General features: G+C 43.8%; 1 long non-coding RNA gene and 1 pseudogene across 1 annotated transcript in view; both read left to right on the top strand.

The window, feature by feature from the left end:
• The window catches only part of LOC134956742 (uncharacterized), a 258,116-nt gene that overhangs the window by 69,872 nt on the left and 168,365 nt on the right, over positions 1-19,879 (top strand). The window lies entirely within an intron of this gene.
• On the top strand, positions 6,952-7,071 carry LOC134962112 (5S ribosomal RNA; annotated as a pseudogene).

Consider the following 19,879-nt stretch of genomic DNA (forward strand, 5'->3'; position numbering starts at 1 on the left):
AGTACATAATAAATATATATTATATACCTGTCCGGCTGCAGTACTAGTGTGATATTATATATATATATATATTGATTTCATCTCATTATCATCCAGTCTATATTAGCAGCAGACACAGTACGGTAGTCCACGGCTGTAGCTACCTCTGTGTCGGCAGTCGCTGGTCCATCCATAATTGTATACCACCTCCCCGTGGTTTTTTTTTTTCTTTCTTCTTGATACATACTACTATAGTAGCTTACTGTAGCAGTCTGCGGTGCTGCTGAGCTGACAGTGTCCAGCAGGTCCGTCATCAGTCATTAGTACATAATAAATATATATTATATACCTGTCCGGCTGCAGTACTAGTGTGATATTATATATATATATATATATATTGATTTCATCTCATTATCATCCAGTCTATATTAGCAGCAGACACAGTACGGTAGTCCACGGCTGTAGCTACCTCTGTGTCGGCAGTCGCTGGTCCATCCATAATTGTATACCACCTACCCGTGGTTTTTTTTTTTCTTTCTTCTTGATACATACTACTATAGTAGCTTACTGTAGCAGTCTGCGGTGCTGCTGAGCTGACAGTGTCCAGCAGGTCCGTCATCAGTCATTAGTACATAATAAATATATATTATATACCTGTCCGGCTGCAGTACTAGTGTGATATTATATATATATATATATTGATTTCATCTCATTATCATCCAGTCTATATTAGCAGCAGACACAGTACGGTAGTCCACGGCTGTAGCTACCTCTGTGTCGGCAGTCGCTGGTCCATCCATAATTGTATACCACCTACCCGTGGTTTTTTTTTTTCTTTCTTCTTGATACATACTACTATAGTAGTTTACTGTAGCAGTCTGCGGTGCTGCTGAGCTGACAGTGTCCAGCAGGTCCGTCATCAGTCATTAGTACATAATAAATATATATTATATACCTGTCCGGCTGCAGTACTAGTGATATTATATATATATATATTGATTTCATCTCATTATCATCCAGTCTATATTAGCAGCAGACACAGTACGGTAGTCCACGGCTGTAGCTACCTCTGTGTCTTTTAGTTGTGCCTATTAAAATATGGAGAACAAAAATGTTGAGGTTCCAAAATTAGGGAAACATCAAGTACCACTTCCACCTCGTGCTGAAGCTGCTGCCACTAGTCATGGCCGAGACGATGAAATGCCAGCAACGTCGTCTGCCAAGGCCGATGCCCAATGTCATAGTACAGAGCATGTAAAATCCAAAACACCAAATATCAGTAAAAAAAGGACTCCAAAATCTAAAATAAAATTGTCGGAGGAGAAGCGTAAACTTGCCAATATGCCATTTACCACACGGAGTGGCAAGGAACGGCTGAGGCCCTGGCCTATGTTCATGGCTAGTGGTTCAGCTTCACATGAGGATGGAAGCACTCAGCCTCTCGCTAGAAAACTGAAAAGACTCAAGCTGGCAAAAGCACCGCAAAGAACTGTGCGTTCTTCCAAATCCCAAATCCACAAGGAGAGTCCAATTGTGTCGGTTGCGATGCCTGACCTTCCCAACACTGGACGTGAAGAGCATGCGCCTTCCACCATTTGCACGCCCCCTGCAAGTGCTGGAAGGAGCACCCGCAGTCCAGTTCCTGATAGTCAGATTGAAGATGTCAGTGTTGAAGTACACCAGGATGAGGAGGATATGGGTGTTGCTGGCGCTGGGGAGGAAATTGACAAGGAGGATTCTGATGGTGAGGTGGTTTGTTTAAGTCAGGCACCCGGGGAGACACCTGTTGTCCGTGGGAGGAATAGGGCCGTTGACATGCCTGGTCAAAATACCAAAAAAATCAGCTCTTCGGTGTGGAAGTATTTCACCAGAAATGCGGACAACATTTGTCAAGCCGTGTGTTGCCTTTGTCAAGCTGTAATAAGTAGGGGTAAGGACGTTAACCACCTCGGAACATCCTCCCTTATTTGTCACCTGCAGCGCATTCATAATAAGTCAGTGACAAGTTCAAAAACTTTGGGCGACAGCGGAAGCAGTCCACTGACCAGTAAATCCCTTCCTCTTGTAACCAAGCTCACGCAAACCACCCCACCAACTCCCTCAGTGTCAATTTCCTCCTTCCCCAGGAATGCCAATAGTCCTGCAGGCCATGTCACTGGCAATTCTGACGAGTCCTCTCCTGCCTGGGATTCCTCCGAAGCATCCTTGCGTGTAACGCCTACTGCTGCTGGCGCTGCTGTTGTTGCTGCTGGGAGTCGATGGTCATCCCAGAGGGGAAGTCGTACTCGTAAGACCACTTTTACTACTTCCACCAAGCAATTGACTGTCCAACAGTCCTTTGCGAGGAAGATGAAATATCACAGCAGTCATCCTGCTGCAAAGCGGATAACTGAGGCCTTGGCATCCTGGGTGGTGAGAAACGTGGTTCCGGTATCCATCATTACTGCAGAGCCAACTAGAGACTTGTTGGAGGTACTGTGTCCCCGGTACCAAATACCATCTAGGTTCCATTTCTCTAGGCAGGCGATACCGAAAATGTACACAGACCTCAGAAAAAGAGTCACCAGTGTCCTAAAAAATGCAGCTGTACCCAATGTCCACTTAACCACGGACATGTGGACAAGTGGAGCAGGGCAGGGTCAGGACTATATGACTGTGACAGCCCACTGGGTAGATGTATGGACTCCCGCCGCAAGAACAGCAGCGGCGGCACCAGTAGCAGCATCTCGCAAACGCCAACTCTTTCCTAGGCAGGCTACGCTTTGTATCACCGGTTTCCAGAATACGCACACAGCTGAAAACCTCTTACGGCAACTGAGGAAGATCATCGCGGAATGGCTTACCCCAATTGGACTCTCCTGTGGATTTGTGGCATCGGACAACGCCAGCAATATTGTGTGTGCATTAAATATGGGCAAATTCCAGCACGTCCCATGTTTTGCACATACCTTGAATTTGGTGGTGCAGAATTTTTTAAAAAACGAGAGGGGCGTGCAAGAGATGCTGTCGGTGGCCAGAAGAATTGCGGGACACTTTCGGCGTACAGGCACCACGTACAGAAAACTGGAGCACCACCAAAAACGCCTGAACCTGCCCTGCCATCATCTGAAGCAAGAAGTGGTAACGAGGTGGGATTCAACCCTCTGTATGCTTCAGAGGTTGGAGGAGCAGCAAAAGGCCATTCAAGCCTATACAATTGAGCACGATATAGGAGGTGGAATGTACCTGTCTCAAGCGCAGTGGAGAATGATTTCAACGTTGTGCAAGGTTCTGCAACCTTTTGAACTTGCCACACGTGAAGTCAGTTCAGACACTGCCAGCCTGAGTCAGGTCATTCCCCTCATCAGGCTTTTGCAGAAGAAGCTGGAGGCATTGAGCTAAAAGGGAGCGATTCCGCTAGGCATGTGGGACTTGTGGATGCAGCCCTTAATTCGCTTAACAAGGATTCACGGGTGGTCAATCTGTTGAAATCAGAGCACTACATTTTGGCCACCGTGCTCGATCCTAGATTTAAAACCTACCTTGGATCTCTCTTTCCGGCAGACACAAGTCTGCTGGGGTTCAAAGACCTGCTGGTGACAAAATTGTCAAGTCAAGCGGAACGCGACCTGTCAACATCTCCTCCTTCACATTCTCCCGCAACTGGGGGTGCGAGGAAAAGGCTCAGAATTCCGAGCCCACCCGCTGGCGGTGATGCAGGGCAGTCTGGAGCGACTGCTGATGCTGACATCTGGTCTGGACTGAAGGACCTGACAACGATTACGGACATGTCGTCTACTGTCACTGCATATGATTCTGTCACCATTGAAAGAATGGTGGAGGATTATATGAGTGACCGCATCCAAGTAGGCACGTCAGACAGTCCGTACTTATACTGGCAGGAAAAAGAGGCAATTTGGAGGCCCTTGCACAAACTGGCTTTATTCTACCTAAGTTGCCCTCCCACAAGTGTGTACTCCGAAAGAGTGTTTAGTGCCGCCGCTCACCTTGTCAGCAATCGGCGTACGAGGTTACTTCCAGAAAATGTGGAGAAGATGATGTTCATTAAAATGAATTATAATCAATTCCTCCGTGGAGACATTGACCAGCAGCAATTGCCTCCACAAAGTACACAGGGAGCTGAGATGGTGGATTCCAGTGGGGACGAATTGATAATCTGTGAGGAGCGGGATGTACACGGTGATATATCGGAGGATGATGATGAGGTGGACATCTTGCCTCTGTAGAGCCAGTTTGTGCAAGGAGAGATTAATTGCTTCTTTTTCGGTGGGGGTCCAAACCAACCCGTCATTTCAGTCACAGTCGTGTGGCAGACCCTGTCACTGAAATGATGGGTTGGTTAAAGTGTGCATGTCCTGTTTATACAACATAAGGGTGGGTGGGAGGGCCCAAGGACAATTCCATCTTGCACCTCTTTTTTCTTTCATTTTTATTTGCGTCATGTGCTGTTTGGGGAGTGTTTTTTGGAAGGGCCATCCTGCGTGACACTGCAGTGCCACTCCTAGATGGGCCCGGTGTTTGTGTCGGCCACTAGGGTCGCTTATCTTACTCACACAGCTACCTCATTGCGCCTCTTTTTTTCTTCTTTGCGTCATGTGCTGTTTGGGGAGTGTTTTTTGGAAGGGCCATCCTGCGTGACACTGCAGTGCCACTCCTAGATGGGCCAGGTGTTTGTGTCGGCCACTAGGGTCGCTTAGCTTACTCACACAGCTACCTCATTGCGCCTCTTTTTTTCTTTGCGTCATGTGCTGTTTGGGGAGTGTTTTTTGGAAGGGCCATCCTGCGTGACACTGCAGTGCCACTCCTAGATGGGCCCGGTGTTTGTGTCGGCCACTAGGGTCGCTTATCTTACTCACACAGCTACCTCATTGCGCCTCTTTTTTTCTTTGCGTCATGTGCTGTTTGGGGAGTGTTTTTTGGAAGGGCCATCCTGCGTGACACTGCAGTGCCACTCCTAGATGGGCCCGGTGTTTGTGTCGGCCACTAGGGTCGCTTAGCTTAGTCATCCAGCGACCTCGGTGCAAATTTTAGGACTAAAAATAATATTGTGAGGTGTGAGGTATTCAGAATAGACTGAAAATGAGTGGAAATTATGGATTTTGAGGTTGATAATACTTTGGGATCAAAATGACCCCCAAATTCTATGATTTAAGCTGTTTTTTAGTGTTTTTTTAAAAAAACACCCGAATCCAAAACACACCCGAATCCGACAAAAAAAATTCGGTGAGGTTTTGCCAAAACGCGGTCGAACCCAAAACACGGCCGCGGAACCGAACCCAAAACCAAAACACAAAACCCGAAAAATTTCAAGTGCACATCTCTAATGTTTAATCGATGTGAGTCAGCGTTTCAAGGCTCAAACCCTTTTTATCAGGACATAACAGAATAAAGTGATAAAGCAAATTCATACCTTAAATAGTGTGTAAACCCCGTGTAACTGCTGTGATCTCCCGCCTCCCGCCACCATCAGGCCGCCGTGGGTGTATGTGACATCATCCACAGGCGCTTCAATGCCGCGCGTCATGCTGGGAGACGCATATGAGACATTTTCTTGGCAGGTCTTTTTATGAATGACTTTTTGAGTATATATGCAGTTCAATTGTTCTGGGTGCCCATTAATAATTGCACTTGTCACCTTAAAAGCACCGGGTTTAGCTGCTAATAGCGGCTAAACCCGTCTGAAGTCCTGTTAGAGCACCCAAACCTTGGAGTTTCGCACATTGCTGCTCACCGCCTCAGGAAGCTGAAAGCAAAATTGTGGTCACTCCGGGCATGCGATTATCAATTGAATTGCTCTGCCGGACACCCACTGCTAACTGCTTATCCCGTTAGTGTCGCTACTTGAGGTAGTGAAAATTCAGTTGATGTTTTAAGTTCAATAGTTTTACGTTTCTTAGAGGTCTCCACTTGGATTACTGAGCTTGCCTCGGACACAGTTTTGTCTTATCTTTTTTTTCTAATTCACACTTTTTAGCTGCCACAATATGGCATCTTCTTCACTTCACTTTTTTTTTTTTTGTACTCAAATCAATTATCTATTGCAGCAACACTCCCTGCAAGTTTGTATAAACTGCTGTGATACATATATTTTTTTCCCCAATCCTTCTTTTCCCCCAAACCCCCCCCCCCCCAGAGCTGGTATCCGCTTGATTTGTGTCCGTTTGTCTACTATTTCACCATAAATCTCACGCTGTCTTCTACAGCATAAATTGAATAGGCATCTAAATTAATTGGTACGGCCGTACTGGTGATCTGTTCTAAGCTCAGATTTAAAATTAATCAATTAGTGATGATATGTGGTGTTTATGAATTTTCCCACATATATTATTCCTAATAATCTATGTGATTTTTTCCGTGACTGCTATGTCACATGCTACATAATTGAGGGACTATATTTAAGGAATTGTGCTCATAATTATCTTTTGGTGACCACTGTGTCATATTCTAATTAATTAGCTGATGATTGTCTGATTACATGCATCTAATTTCTTTCTGTGGCCGCTGTGCCACGTATGTCTATCAGCTGACTATAGGTCAATCAAAAAACTTAGCCACATAATTAAGGGAGTGTATGTATAATTATCTCTTTTTGACCATTGTGTCATATGCTGATTAATCAGCTGGTGATTGTCAGGATTATTGCATACGTTTACTTTCTCTTCCCCCCTTTTTTTGTGGCTGCGTCGTTACATCTGCTGAATATTCGTAACTATATGTATGTATATTTCTCTCATTTTTTTGTGACCGCCGTGTCACAGATTATCATAGATGTGGCATATTTGAATTTTTCCACATACCTGATTAATTATGCAGATGTAATTAACCCCTGTGACTTTTGTGTCATATATTGACAAATCAGCTGATTGCATGTAATCTCCTTTATTTGTAACTTACCTGTTACGAATTCCTTATTCCTAACGTACAGCAACCATTTGGCATATATTTGGAGTGACCAAGGAGAAAAAGTCCAATAATTGCGGTCACACTTCACTGGAGATGCCCAATCTCTTCCGAACTTGGAAGCTAAGCAGTGAAAGGCCGGGTCAGTACAAGGAAGGGAGACCTCCTTTGAACACCCTGGTACTGCAATAAATTGGCTATTGGACACAGTGGCACTCAACTTTATGTCATTTAATACTGGGATTCGCATAACCAATGATTTTATTCCCTGCATTTATAAAATCCGTAATGGATATTAGCAGTATGAATGATGGTCATATATTCCACAGAATATATTATGCAGATTCCTTTTGACAAAAGCGTCACAGAACTCTACTCCTGGCAATTTGTATATCGTGAATCTGGAGATCACGAATAATTCGATTTATCAATATTTTCGCTAAGTTTTGTTTTTCACATACAGTCACTCTTAGAATTTTGACTTTTATTGATTAAATTGCTTTTTTGACAATCTACTAATCATACTAATAACCTCTGAATTAAGAGTGCTCCCAAAAAAGAGTCCTTTCTTTCAAACCTCTTGTTTGGTCCCTTGGTGCTTTCAAATCAAAGTAAGATATCCATTTTGTTTATGTAATGGCAAATGATGAAAAAAAATGTCTTAGTTCCAAGGTGGATGGGGACGGACTACCATTTTATAGCGTGTACCCCTAATCATTTTCAGCCATTGTTCATCAAATAGTCGCGTTTGATATGCTGCACGTGAGATGGTAGAATGTGATATGTCGTGCACATTGTGTAGTATGCATGCACACATGAAGCCTGATTCAGATGTGAACAGGTCCAAGTGCCCACCTTATTGTCCACAGGCCGAAGGCCTGACTGACGGCAACGGGCCTAGTGCCTGCCTATTATGCATCAAGCCTAAGGCCTGTCTGTCCCCACAGGCCTAGTGCCCAATCTCTGATGGTCTTGGGGGAAAGAGGAGTAGTGGCAGTAAGGCCTCACAGAGGGCCGGGGGTGGGCCGAGTGAGAGGTGTACTCTCTAGAAAGCTGAAGGGGGACCTTCAAAGTGTTGTTGTGGGATCAACAAAGTTCCAGCTTCACCCCTGTCTCAGACATTAAACTAAGGGATTATGGCTAGGGAAGCAAAGCATAAAAGGAAAGTGAAAGTGTTTGCAAATAGGGGTGAGTGGAAATGGGTAGTCTGCCAGGTTTAATAGTTTCTTCAATTGTACCATGTATCCAGGGTATATCTGATAGAGGGTAATGTGTGTGCTGAGAGTGGTTTGTTCAAACAATAGAGCCGTGGAAGAAAGCCAACCCTTGTCCAGTCACTAACATACTGTAAGTCAATATCATCTGAAAGCCAGAATGTTGCCGTGTTTTTTAATTGTTCATTAAAACTCTCAGTTTTTCAACGTGTAAATATAATAAGAGATCTTCAGTTCTCATGACTGATGTTTCCAGCAATAAGGGTCGTGGTTGGAGGTAAAACATGTATAGCCCTACATTGGACACAGTTCAATTTCAGCTTCCATAGAACATGACAAGCTGTTGATGCCTTAGATAAGTGCACTTTCAGGTCAGTTGTGTGGCTTTGCAGACAAGAAAAACATTAAACGCAGTTAATTTAGTGATTAAATGTACTCTGAGTCCACAGTTTAGATATAATCAGATATCCACTCCAAGCTCTCCAGTCTTGTATATGTAAACGCGTTACAAGTAATCTGTCCTTACAGTCAGCATGATGTACTCTCCATAAAATCTCTCCCCATGGTAACAGGAAGATTTAGCAGAAACCCAATAAGTTTTCTTAACATGGATTAACACCTAGCAGTTTCTGTATGCGATATTCTTAAATATTATTTTTTTTCACAATGTAGGTTTATTATTTTCTTTAAAGTGTAAATGTAAATGATACATAGTGAACATAAAATAAAGGCAGTATACAAATACTGGAAATAAATGAGCTAGAGTGAGCGTGGAACAGCAGAAGAGAAAATAAAAGTTAAAAATATATGTAGGTATAGAAAGGCGAATTTTTATGAAAATATTAATCAGTACAATTGGATGCAAAGTCATTGTTTTCTCAAAGCTGCTATTATTAAGCCATATAGGCAATGGAGGGCAGTACGGATGGTGTAATGGTTAGCGTTACTGCCTCACAGCACTGAGGTCATGGGTTCCATTCCCACCATGACCCTAACTGTGCAGAGTTTGTATATTCTCCCCGTACTTGCATGGGTTTCCTCCGGGTACTCCAGTTTCCTCCCACAATCCAAAAATATACTGGTAGGTTAACTGGCTTCCAACAAAAATTAACCTTAGTGTGAATGTGTCTGTGTGTACATGTGGTAGGGAATATAGATTGTAAGCTCCACTGGGGCAGGGGCTGTTGTGAATGGCCAAATATTTTCTGTAAAGCGCTGGGGAATATGTGTCCGCTATATAAATAACTGGTAATAAATAAATAAATAAATGGAGTGCCCTTAAGGTTAGACCAGTACGGGAGTGATAAAGTAAATTTGTCAACTGTCTAGCCTTAGCTCATATTTAGGAGACCTTGATAAATCATTAACAAATATGTACAGTACAGGGGCAAACACAGAATTTCTAGAGGAAGGTTTCCAAAATGTTTGATCTTAGGACAATTGTTGCCAGCCCATTAAGGATGCACAATTAGCATGCAACAAGTGTTTTGGCTTGAATTCGGCCCTTTATACTGATGTAGTAGCCGCTGGCCGGACTGTGTTTGCCTACGCAGTAGAACAGAATCAGAGCTCAATAGCTTACCTACTAAAAGACTTTTCTTCCCATTTTGAACCACTGATAGCTGAACCCCAACAGTCTATGCTTATATAAATTCACTTTAGGGTTATGTTTTTTTATTTCTTACTTATGGTGTTTTTATGTTTCATTATTGCCTTTGTTAGAATTTTGTTTGACTAAAAATTGACCAAGTGGGCAGTTCAAGCCCTTTGAAGGGTTCAGCCCTTCTTTAAATATTTGGGCCTCAGAGAGAGACCATGACAAGGTGTTTGATGTGGGACTTGGTAGTAGACTATTGATCAGCCATTAGAAGCTAAACATAATGTCACCAACGTTCCTTGTAGCTTCAGAACTTCAATTGTTACCAATATATCCTGTAAAATAATTTAAATGAATTATAGGACTTAGCAAGTCTTGTCTGACTTTTTCAGCCTGCAATTAAAACTCAGATAATCCATTTTATGCCCAAGAATGTAATAATTGATGACTGGAAATGACCCTGAATAGAATTCTAAGTTTCCCACTATGATGTTATAGCAGTCTTCACTTCCATCAAAGAGGGGATTGAAAAAAACATTTAGTCCATGGTAACCTTTAACAAGGAATACATGTATTGAACCCAAAGTTCATTGGGTTCCTTCAACTACAGGTGTCTCCCTGGTAGGAAAGAAACGGGTACTGTACTTTTAAAGTGGTGCACTCTTCAAATAGCTCAATAATTAAGGTAAACACAGTCAAAACAAGCAAAGGCTTCTTTCACGGCAACATCCATTCACTTGTTATGGAGCAAAGAGGTGTAGATGGCTAATGTAAAATGAAAATTCAAGTAGTTTCATTAAACTAGAACTATAAATGGTTTACTAAACAGGCCATATTTGTGGGATGGTCTGCATGACCTTACCCCAAACCGCTAGAGGGTTCCCAAGCATAGAAAATACTTTAACCCAGCACCAGGGAACACAACACGTCACGGCTGTCTCCTCTCCCCACTCCGATTTAATTTGGCTATTGATCACTTTTTAGAAAACGATTCTCAATTCCAAGGCATTAAGATTGGGCACAGAGAAATCAAGCTGACAGTTTTCACTGATGATATTTTACTATACATATCCAGACCTGCAGACTCATTAATACACATTTTTCAACTTTTACAATCATATGGAAACATTTTGTGATTTTGCATAAACTGGTCCAATTTGGTGGTACTTAGATTGGACTCAGGTCATTTTCTTAGAGAGGGTGTCGGTGGCCACGGGACTTAGTAACCTTTTTACATCTCCACAACCAATAAGTCCCCTTTCATGTTAAGGAGAACCCACTGTTATGGTATATCAAGAAATTATGGATTTTAATGAGGCATAAACATAATGCTAGTGTGCATAAATCACTATATCTTCCTTTCCTAGATAATCCAGACTTTCAAGAGTGGCGAGCATATCATCCTTTTAATATTTGTAATTCGGGAGAGTCGCATAATATTGGCAATTTGGTCAACAACCAGACTTAAAGGCCACTCATGTTCCAGGAAGTTACCGATAAATTTCCAATTCTAGTGGTTTATCCAGTGGCATTAATCTTGGCCCAACACTACATCAGTTCCACTTAGTGATGAGCGGGTTCAGTTTCCGAGAAACCGAACCCCCCCGAACGTCACCCTTTTTACACGGGTCCGAGCCATACTCGGATTCTCCCGTATGGCTCGGTTAACCCGAGCGCGCCCGAACGTCATCATCCCGCTGTCGGATTCTCGCGAGATTCGGATTCTATATAAGCAGCCGCGCGTCGCCGCCATTTTCACACGTGCATTGAGATTGATAGGGAGAGGACGTGGCTGGCGTCCTCTCCGTACTACTACTAATACGAGACAGTTGGTTGATCTGATTGCTTGTTTTATTTTACTATAATTGTGGGGAGGATTGGGGAGCAGCTGTTAGGAGGAGTACAGTACAGTGCGGAGTTTTGCTGATAAGTGAGTCGTGACCACCAGTTTTTTATCCGTTCTCTGCCTGAAAAAAACGCTCCATACCATATCTGTGCTCAGTGTGCTGCATGATATATCTGTGCTGAGTGCTCACACTGCTTAATTGTGGGGACTGGGGAGCAGCTATAGCAGGAGTACAGTGCAGTTTTGCTGACAGTGACCACCAGTATACGTTTGTCTGCCTGAAAAACACTCCTGTGGTGGCTTTTTTTTATACTAGTTTAGCAGTGTGCTGACAGTGTCCACCAGGTCCATTATACTGTATATAGCAGTACGGTAGGCCACTGCTGTACCTACCTCTGTGTCGTCACTCGTCATCCATTAATAATAATAAGTATACTATCCATCCATCTACATTGTATACCTGTGGTGGCTTTTTTTTATACTAGTTTAGCAGTTTACTGGCAGTGTCCACCAGGTCCATTATACTGTATATAGCAGTACGGTAGGCCACTGCTGTACCTACCTCTGTGTCGTCACTCGTCATCCATTAATAAGTATACTATCCATCCATCTACATTGTATACCTGTGGTGGCTTTTTTTTATACTAGTTTAGCAGTTTGCTGACAGTGTCCACCAGGTCCATTTATTATACTGTATATAGCAGTACGGTAGACCACTGCTGTACCTACCTCTGTGTCGTCACTCGTCATTCATTAATAAGTATACTATCCATCCATCTACATTGTATACCTGTGGTGGCTTTTTTTTTATACTAGTTTAGCAGTTTGCTGACAGTGTCCACCAGGTCCATTATACTGTATATAGCAGTACGGTAGGCCACTGCTGTACCTACCTCTTTGTCATCACTCGTCATCCATTAATAAGTATACTATCCATCCATCTACATTGTATACCTGTGGTGGCTTTTTTTTTTATACTAGTTTAGCAGTTTGCTGACAGTGTCCACCAGGTCCATTATACTGTATATAGCAGTACGGTAGGCCACTGCTGTACCTACCTCTGTGTCGTCACTCGTCATCCATTAATAATAATAAGTATACAATCCATCCATCTACATTGTATACCTGTGGTGGTTTTTTTTTCATACTAGTTTAGCAGTTTGCTGGCAGTGTCCACCAGGTCCATTATACTGTTTATAGCAGTACAGTAGGCCACTGCTGTACCTACCTCTGTGTCGTCACTCATCATCCATTAATAAGTATACTATCCATCCATCTACATTGTATACCTGTGGTGGCTTTTTTTTATACTAGTTTAGCAGTTTGCTGACAGTGTCCACCAGGTCCATTTATTATACTGTATATAGCAGTACGGTAGGCCACTGCTGTACCTACCTCTGTGTCGTCACTCGTCATCCATTAATAAGTATACTATCCATCCATCTACATTGTATACCTGTGGTGGCTTTTTTTTTTATACTAGTTTAGCAGTTTGCTGACAGTGTCCACCAGGTCCATTTATTATACTGTATATAGCAGTATGGTAGGCCACTGCTGTACCTACCTCTGTGTCGTCACTCGTCATCCATTAATAAGTATACTATCCATCCATCTACATTGTATACCTGTGGTGGCTTTTTTTTTTATACTAGTTTAGCAGTTTTCTGACAGTGTCCACCAGGTCCATTTATTATACTGTATATAGCAGTACGGTAGGCCACTGCTGTACCTACCTCTGTGTCATCACTCGTCATCCATTAATAAGTATACTATTCATCCATCTACATTGTATACCTGTGATGGCTTTTTTTTTTATACTAGTTTAGCAGTTTGCTGACAGTGTCCACCAGGTCCATTATACTGTATATAGCAGTACGGTAGGCCACTGCTGTACCTACCTCTGTGTCGTCACTCGTCATCCATTAATAAGTATACTATCCATCCATCTACATTGTATACTTGTGATGGCTTTTTTTTTATACTAGTTTAGCAGTTTGCTGACAGTGTCCACCAGGTCCATTATATTGTATATAGCAGAACGTTAGGTAGGCCACTGCTGTACCTACCTCTGTGTCGTCAATCGTCATCCATTAATAAGTATACTATCCATCCATCTACATTGTATACCTGTGGTGGCTTTTTTTTTTTATACTACTTTAGCAGTTTGCTGACAGTGTCCACCAGGTCCATTATACTGTATATAGCAGTACGGTAGGCCACTGCTGTACCTACCTCTGTGTCGTCACTTGTCATCCATTAAGTATACTATCCATCCATCTACATTGTATACCTGTGGTGCCTTTTAGTTGTGCGCATTAAAATAAGGAGAACAAAAATGTGGAGGTTAAAAAAATAGGGAAAGATCAAGATCCACTTCCACCTCGTGCTGAAGCTGCTGCCACTAGTCATGGACGAGATGATGAAATGCCATCAACATCGTCTGCCAAAGCCGATGCCCAATGTCATAGTACAGAGCATGTAAAATCCAAAACACAAAAGATCAGTAAAATGCCTCAAAAATCAAAAGCGTCTGAGGAGAAGCGTAAACTTGCCAATATGCCATTTACGACACGGAGTGGCAAGGAACGGCTGAGGCCCTGGCCTATGTTCATGGCTAGTGGTTCAGCTTCACATGAGGATGGAAGCACTCATCCTCTCGCTAGAAAAAAGAAAAGACTTAAGCTGGCAAAAGCACAGCAAAGAACTGTGCGTTCTTCGAAATCACAAATCCCCAAGGAGAGTCCAATTGTGTCGGTTGCGATGCCTGACCTTCCCAACACTGGACGGGAAGAGCTTGCGCCTTCCACCATTTGCACGCCCCCTGCAAGTGCTGGAAGGAGCACCCGCAGTCCAGTTCCTGATAGTCAAATTGAAGATGTCAGTGTTGAAGTACACCAGGATGAGGATATGGGTGTTTCTGGCGCTGGGGAGGAAATTGACAAGGAGGATTCTGATGATGAGGTGGTTTGTTTAAGTCAGGCACCCGGGGAGACACCTGTTGTCCGTGGGAGGAATATGGCCATTGACATGCCTGGTCAAAATACAAAAAAAATCAGCTCTTCGGTGTGGAATTATTTCAACACAAATGCGGACAACAGGTGTCAAGCCATGTGTTGCCTTTGTCAAGCTGTAATAAGTAGGGGTAAGGACGTTAACCACCTCGGAACATCCTCCCTTATTTGTCACCTGCAGCGCATTCATCATAAGTCAGTGACAAGTTCAAAAACTTTGGGCGACAGCGGAAGCAGTCCACTGACCAGTAAATCCCTTCCTCTTGTAACCAAGCTCCTGCAAACCACACCACCAACTCCCTCAGTGTCAATTTCCTCCTTACCCAGGAAAGCCAATAGTCCTGCAGTCCATGTCACTGGCAAGTCTGACGAGTCCTCTCCTGCCTGGGATTCCTCTGATGCATCCTTGAGTGTAACGCCTACTGCTGCTGGCGCTGCTGTTGTTGCTGCTGGGAGTCGATCGTCATCCCAGAGGGGAAGTCGGAAGACCACTTGTACTACTTCCAGTAAGCAATTGACTGTACAACAGTCCTTTGCGAGGAAGATGAAATATCACAGCAGTCATCCTGCTGCAAAGCGGATAACTGAGGCCCTGGCAGCCTGGGCGGTGAGAAACGTGGTTCCGGTATCCATCGTTAATTCAGAGCCAACTATAGACATGATTGAGGTACTGTGTCCCCGGTACCAAATACCATCTAGGTTCCATTTCTCTAGGCAGGCGATACCGAAAATGTACACAGACCTCAGAAAAAGACTCACCAGTGTCCTAAAAAATGCAGTTGTACCCAATGTCCACTTAACCACGGACATGTGGACAAGTGGAGCAGGGCAGACTCAGGACTATATGACTGTGACAGCCCACTGGGTAGATGTATTGCCTCCCGCTGCAAGAACAGCAGCGGCGGCACCAGTAGCAGCATCTCGCAAACGCCAACTCGTTCCTAGGCAGGCTACGCTTTGTATCACCGCTTTCCAGAATACGCACACAGCTGAAAACCTCTTACGGCAACTGAGGAAGATCATCGCAGAATGGCTTACCCCAATTGGACTCTCCTGGGGATTTGTGACATCGGACAACGCCAGCAATATTGTGCGTGCATTACATCTGGGCAAATTCCAGCACGTCCCATGTTTTGCACATACCTTGAATTTGGTGGTGCAGAATTATTTAAAAAACGACAGGGGCGTGCAAGAGATGCTGTCGGTGGCCCGAAGAATTGCGGGCCACTTTCGGCGTATAGGCACCGCGTACAGAAGACTGGAGCACCACCAAAAATTCCTGAACCTGCCCTGCCATCATCTGAAGCAAGAGGTGGTAACGAGGTAGAATTCAACCCTCTATATGCTTCAGAGGATGGAGGAGCAGCAAAAGGCCATTCAAGCCTATACATCTGGCCACGATATAGGCAAAGGAGGTGGAATGCACCTGTCTCAAGCGCAGTGGAGAATGATTTCAACGTTGTGCAAGGTTCTGCAACCCTTTGAACTTGCCACACGTGAAGTCAGTTCAGACACTGCCAGCCTGAGTCAGGTCATTCCCCTCATCAGGCTTTTGCAGAAGAAGCTGGAGAGATTGAAGGAGGAGCTAAAACAGAGCGATTCCGCTAGGCATGTGGGACTTGTGGATGGAGCCCTTCATTCGCTTAACCAGGATTCACGGGTGGTCAATCTGTTGAAATCAGAGCACTACATTTTGGCCACCGTGCTCGATCCTAGATTTAAAACCTACGTTGTATCTCTCTTTCCGGCAGACACAAGTCTGCAGGGGTTCAAAGACCTGCTGGTGAGAAAATTGTCAAGTCAAGCGGAACGTGACCCGTCAACAGCTCCTCCTTCACATTCTCCCGCAACTGGGGGTGCGAGGAAAAGGCTAAGAATTCCGAGCCCACCCGCTGGCGGTGATGCAGGGCAGTCTGGAGCGAGTGCTGACATCTGGTCCGGACTGAAGGACCTGCCAACGATTACTGACATGTCGTCTACTGTCACTGCATATGATTCTCTCACCATTGAAAGAATGGTGGAGGATTATATGAGTGACCGCATCCAAGTAGGCACGTCAGACAGTCCGTACGTATACTGGCAGGAAAAAGGGGCAATTTGGAGGCCCTTGCAGAAACTGGCTTTATTCTACCTAAGTTGCCCTCCCTCCAGTGTGTACTCCGAAAGAGTGTTTAGTGCAGCCGCTCACCTTGTCAGCAATCGGTGTACGAGGTTACTTCCAGAAAATGTGGAGAAGATGATGTTCATTAAAATGAATTATAATCAATTCCTCCGTGGAGACATTTACCAGCAGCAATTGCCTCCAGAAAGTACACGGGGACCTGAGATGGTGGATTCCAGTGGGGACGAATTAATAATCTGTGAGGAGGGGGATGTACACAGTGAAAGGGGTGATGAATCGGACGATGATGATGAGGTGGACATCTTGCCTCTGTAGAGCCAGTTTGTGCAAGGAGAGATTGATTGCTTCTTTTTTGGTGGGGGCCCAAACCAACCAGTCATTCAGTCACAGTCATGTGGCAGACCCTGTCGCTGAAATGATGGGTTCGTTAAAGTGTGCATGTCCTGTTTATACAACATAAGGGTGGGTGGGAGGGCCCAAGGACAATTCCATCTTGCACCTCTTTTTTCTTTCATTTTTCTTTGCATCATGTGCTGTTTGGGGAGTATTTTTTTGAAGGGCCATCCTGCCTGACACTGCAGTGTCACTCCTAGATGGGCCAGGTGTTTGTGTCGGCCACTTGGGTCGCTGAGCTTAGTCACACAGCTACCTCATTGCGCCTCTTTTTTTCTTTGCATCATGTGCTGTTTGGGGAGTATTTTTTTGAAGGGCCATCCTGTCTGACACTGCAGTGCCACTCCTAGATTGGCCAGGTGTTTGTGTCGGCCACTAGGGTCGCTTAGCTTAGTCACACAGCTACCTCATTGCGCCTCTTTTTTTCTTTGCATCATGTGCTGTTTGGGGAGTATTTTTTTTGAAGGGCCATCCTGCCTGACACTGCAGTGCCACTCCTAGATGGGCCAGGTGTTTGTGTCGGCCACTAGGGTCGCTTAGCTTAGTCACACAGCTACCTCATTGCTCCTCTTTTTTTCTTTGCATCATGTGCTGTTTGGGGAGTATTTTTTTCAAGTACCATCCTGTCTGACACTGCAGTGCCACTCCTAGATGGGCCAGGTGTTTGTGTCGGCCACTAGGGTCGCTTAGCTTAGTCACACAGCTACCTCATTGCGCCTCTTTTTTTCTTTGCATCATGTGCTGTTTGGGAACAATTTTTTTGAAGTGACATCCTGTCTGACACTGCAGTGCCACTCCTAGATGGGCCAGGTGTTTGTGTCGGCCACTTGTGTCGCTTAGTTTAGCCATCCAGCGACCTCTGTGCAAATTTTAGGACTAAAAATAATATTGTGAGGTGTGAGGTGTTCAGAATAGACTGGAAATGAGTGGAAATTATGGTTATTGAGGTTAATAATACTATGGGATCAAAATGACCCCCAAATTCTATGATTTAAGCTGTTTTTTAGTGTTTTTTGAAAAAAAACACCCAAATCCAAAACACACCCGAATCCGACAAAAAATTTCCGGTGAGGTTTTGCCAAAACGCGTCCGAACCCAAAACACGGCCGCGGAACCGAACCCAAAACCAAAACACAAAACCCGAAAAATTTCCGGTGCACATCACTAGTTCCACTATAAGACACTTCTCCCGAATCAGACTGGCAGAACCTACAGTAGTTGATTTGCTGCTTGGATGGGAACCCTTGAGTAAAAGGACAATCTCAATCGCATATAAACGTTTTCAAATAGATTTGGACCAGGTGTGTCAACCTGGTGAATTCATCTCCCTAATCTGGAGAGAGATGACCTGTTGTAGGCACATCTTAAATCATGTAAGACACTTTCTTCCTTAAGATACAAAGATATATTTTTTAATACATAGAACGTACCTTTTTGGCAAGCCAATTAACTTCTCATAACTGTTGGAAGAGTGGTGAACCACATGCACACCTTTTCCATTGTCTCTGGCTCTGCCCATTGATTCGTCGGAGTTGGGTGCAAAAACATAACTACTCAACTGAACACCTAGTAAATTATATGCCTCTAGCCTCAGAGTGGGTACTTTTTGGTATCTTTCCTAGTGGACAAAATATGTTGAAAGCTAGCAAATGACTACTGCTTGCAATAAGTGCAGCAGTTCGAAAAACCATTTTACAAGTCTGGCTACATCCTGAACTACCTGTCCTTATTTAAAACTAAACAATTCTTCAGAGTTTTGGAGAGGTACAATGCAACTTTACCTAGTGCCGTTAGATCACAAATTCATGGCTCATTTTCCAATGCTGTGTAGTACATGTGCGGAGTAATGGACGGTGATCCTCAGTCTGCCTTATACTTATACCTTTCTCAACTTAATGTGAGGTGTCTATTTTTTCCCTTTGTGGGGGGAGGGGTGTGTGTGTGTGGGTGGGGGGGGGGGGTAGGGAGAAATTATTTTCTTTTTATTCTTTATTGTTATGAGGAATAACTTTAGTTATATTTGGAATAAACAATGTCATATGTCATGCCTAATGTACTTTGCAAGATTCCACGGTTCAAATGTCACTTTGCTTATGAACTGTGTAACTTTTCTGCATCAAGCTGTTAAGAAAAACTCTTGAGACAATGACATTGTATAATTACTTCTGTTTTATTGCTCATTCAAAATGCGAAACATAAAAACAATTCAATTGTAAAATGTTACTGTCATACTCATGGCTTCCTGAAAAATACAATTAAAAAAGAAAAAAAGAAAATACTTTTACCCAAACAACACAAGATCAGAATTTTATGAGGACCATGTGCATAGTATTCCATGTGGGGCTCTTGAATCTTCTCTTACCTGGTCTTTAACAAAGAAAACCCCATGTTTTAAAATACTTTTCTCTGGGAATCAGATATATACGGGATGCGGTTATGTGACTGGCAGTAGGGGGAGACCTATAGATATAATGCAAGTATGTCCTGGGTGGAATCCACCTCGGGGTTCCTGGATGGATAGTTTCAGGTTGGATAACACTATAATCTCTGTCTGGATTTGTCTGGGGCTGGTTTAAGTTTAGATTCTGTCATTCGAAGATGTGCATGCTATCTTGGAGGACCATAGGCTCGGATGCTTTGGGTTCCAGATACCAACTCTAGATACCAACTCTATTGAGAATCAATGGATGTCTTTGAGAATGGGCTTAACGTGGCCTCCTGATGTGGGCTACATGCAGCACACATAGGCCCTCATTCCGAGTTGTTCGCTCGCTAGCTGCTTTTAGCAGCATTGCACACGCTAAGCCGCCGCCTACT

The sequence above is a fragment of the Pseudophryne corroboree genome, chromosome 9 (assembly GCF_028390025.1).
Source record: "Pseudophryne corroboree isolate aPseCor3 chromosome 9, aPseCor3.hap2, whole genome shotgun sequence".
Taxonomy (NCBI): Eukaryota; Metazoa; Chordata; class Amphibia; order Anura; family Myobatrachidae; genus Pseudophryne; species Pseudophryne corroboree.